Raw genomic sequence first — 3,681 nt, 5'->3', positions numbered from 1 at the left:
TCTTTATAACATATGGTGCTGGAACAGTTCTACATTTATATATGTATAAATGTACATATATATACATATATACCTGAAAAAGAATGAAAAGATAAAACTTTATCCATCTGACTTTATATACAAATTAAATGTATCATGTAATAGTACAGAATGATAGATTCTGACTTTATCAAAAGATACAAATAAAACGAGTAGGACAGTTATAGAATGGAAAAATATTCATAACAAACGAATACACAATTCTATTAATAAATTATTCATGTCAAATATATGTATGGAGCATTAACAAATATAGTAAAAAGGCAAACAATATTGTACACCCAGGCAAAAAATATAGATTCAACCTTATTTGTGATCAAGGGAATTACAGTAAAAATTACACATTACAGTAAAAATGTATTATTAATTCTTAGACAGTGGAACTGTTAACATATAAAAGACTGACAATAACATGTACTGGTGAATGTAAAGCAACTAAAACACCCACACATTGCTGATGGGAGTATAAAATGATATGACAAATTTTGAACTATCTGGCAATTTCCTCTAAAGTTAACTATATATTAACCTATGAGACAGGCTTTTTACTCCTAGCCATCCACTCTGAGTAAAAAAATTTTTTAAACATTCTTTAAATAAAAAGTAAAAAAACAAAAATTAAAAAACTTATACAAACATGTTCAAAGCAGATTTATTAATCAGCAAAACCAGGAAATAACCTAAATATCCACAAACAGCTGAATGGAGAAACAAACTGTCTTATATCTTAGCCATGGAAAACTACTACAGAAATAAAAATTTAACAAACAGGTTTGTCAAAGATCAGATGGCTGTAGATGTGTGGTGTTATTTCTGAGGACTCTGATCTGTTCTATTCGTCTATATATCTGTTTTGGTGTCAGTACCGTGCTGTTTTGATTACTGTAGCCTTGTAGTATAGTTTAAAGCCAGATAGTGTGATGCCTCCAGCTTTATTCTTTTTGCTTAGGACTGCTTGGGCTATATGGACTCTTTTTTGGTTCCATATGAAATTTAAAATAGTTTTTTTCTAATTCGATCAAGAAATCCAATGGTAGCTTGATGGAATGTGGGGCTTAAAGCCTAGATGACAGGTTGATAGGTGCAGCTAACCACCATGGCACATGTATATCTATGTAACAAACCTACGCATTCTGTATATGTATCCCAGAACTTAAAAAAAATTAACAAAAAAATGTACACAATAACATGTATTAGTCACAAAAATTATGTTGGCCAAAAGAAAGCAGGCACAAAGAGTACACACTCCAGTTTTTAGTTTATTTGAATTTTTAGAACAGACTGCACCAGTAAGTGGAAACTGAAATCCGAATATTTTCTAACCTGTGTGGAATCAGGACCCACTAGTAGGGATTAAATTGTATTCTGAGGTGAGAAAAGTGTCAAATCTTGAACAGGGTGGTGGTAATCTGGGTATACACATTTATGAGAATTCATTGAATTAAAAAATTTAAGACATGAGCATTGTTCAGGGTATGTAAATTTTACCTTTGTGGAAACAATGAGGAGATTTAGAATAACTGCATTCATGATGCCAAAGGTATTTTAATGGCTGTTTTGGCATAAAGTCAGCTCTAGGCACATTCCAACCTGGCCATAGCACATCTTGATTACTGCATTTTCTATCAAAAACCAAATTTATAATGTTTGCCAGTGTATGCATTTGTAGAGGATTATAGTCCTTAGGATATCATTAAAGAAGAAAGGAAGAAATAAGTGGCAATGCTTATTATGGAAAATAGGCTACATCTTGGTGCAGGATTACTAGATGTTTACAAATAATAGAAGGATGATCACATGAAGCAGGAAGCAAATTAGCTAAGTATGAGACTAAGGGACATACCAATGACAAATTGATAGAATCTAAAGGATAAAATGTTTTTATTATTTATTCATGCAAATAGTAAATCCGAATTTATTCTGTAATAGAAATAAGATAGTATGGGCTGGGCACGCTGGCTCATGCCTGTTATCCCAGCACTTTGGGAGGCGGAAGTGGGTAGATCACAAGGTCAGGAGTTTGAGAACAGCCTGAGCCCATCTCTACTAAAAATACAAAAAATTAGCTGGGTATGGTGGCGCGTGCCTGTAATCCAAGCTACTTGGGAGGCTGAAGCAGAAGAATTGCTTGAACCCGGGAAGCTGAGGGTGCAGTGAGCTGAGTGGACCCACTGCACTCCAGCGTGGGTGACAGAGCACGTCTCTGTCTGGAAAAAAAGAGAGAAAGAAGATAGCATGCTTTCCTCAGCTGGCGCCAAGGTGCTCGGCCCTTCCGAGGAAGCTAAGGCCACACTGGGGTGAGGCCCTCACTTCACCCGGCGACTAGCACCACGTCAGGCCGCGCTCGCCCCACGCTCACCCGCACCATGGCCTCCGTCTCTGAGCTCGCCTGCATCTACTCGGCCCTCATTCTGCACGACGGTGAGGTGACCGTTACGGAGGATAAGATCAATGCCCTCATTAAAGCAGCCAGTGTGAATGCTGAACCTTTTTGGCCTGGCTTGTTTGCAAAGGCCCTGGCCAACGTCAACATTGGGAGTGTCATCTAAAATGTAGAGGCTGGCGGGCCTGCTCCAGCAGGAGGTCCTGCCCCCTGCACCGCTGCTGCTCCAGCGGAGGAGAAGAAAGTGGAGGCAAAGAAAGAAGAATCCGAGGAGTCTGATGATGACATGGGCTTTGGTCTTTTTTGACTAAACCTCTTTTATAATGCGTTCAATAAAAAGCTGAACTTAAAAAAAAAAAAGAAGATAGTATGTATTTTTGGTTTCGGGGGTATTCAAGGACAGGGAAAGAATCTGCACCTGACTGGGATGTTGTAGCTGCATTTAAAAATTGTGGTTAGTTTTCTTTAAATATGGAAGCTTATTGGTGTTGCTGCTGTTTTTTCTTTTGTTTTTAGTATCTTCATATCACTATACTGTGATAAAACATTAGTAACAATTAGTAACATATGGAAGCCAATATATATACATATATAATCAAATTTCATTCTTTAAGACAGTCAAATTATTTTTTAAAAGAACATTAATTGATGTTTTGTTTCCAGTGGGACTAGTTTGTGCATAGCTTCCAATCATATTGAAAAATATCTGTGATGCTAGAATTTCTATAGTAAAGGTTAACTGAAAACTCGTCACTGTTAGGGACTGGGAAAACACTACTGGGAGGCAGTCCAAAATTTATGTAAACCCATGCCATAATTATTATATTTTTTAAATTTTCTCTTCCAGCCCCCAGATTAATATACTACTATTTGAGCTGTACCACATTTAAACGTATTTTCTTATTCTTGGACAGTTTTATTCTTACCAATAGTTCAACTTAATGTATCAACAGGGTTAGGGATAGGCAGCTCAAAATGGAATGGCAACTACCTGTTAGTATTGGCTCAAAACACAGGATCATGCCATTCTGTATTACATCCAGTACACAGTTAACATAGCTGGAGGTATATTCCAGAGATAAATATTGAAACAGCAATCAAAGTGGGTCAGAGGAATGTTTCTATCTAGAGGACCAAAGCGAATGAAATGGGATTAAATGTGTATTCTGAGTAGAAGTCAGAGTTCAGGTAAATGGATAATTCTTAATTGGATAGTCAGGTAGCACCTAGCATCTCTCAGGTTATTTTTGATATTTTGA

General features: G+C 36.7%; 1 pseudogene; it reads left to right on the top strand.

Annotated features, from left to right (window-relative positions):
• Positions 1 to 2,293: 2,293 nt before the first annotated feature.
• Positions 2,294 to 2,770, top strand: LOC116524314 (annotated as a pseudogene).
• Positions 2,771 to 3,681: the final 911 nt, after the last annotated feature.

Source organism: Sapajus apella, unplaced genomic scaffold, assembly GCF_009761245.1.
Source record: "Sapajus apella isolate SASKATOON/1434 unplaced genomic scaffold, GSC_monkey_1.0 scaffold44, whole genome shotgun sequence".
NCBI classification, from domain to species: domain Eukaryota; kingdom Metazoa; phylum Chordata; class Mammalia; order Primates; family Cebidae; genus Sapajus; species Sapajus apella.
The sequence above is the reverse complement of the archived record's forward strand: the minus strand, read 5'-3'. Positions and strand labels throughout refer to the sequence as shown.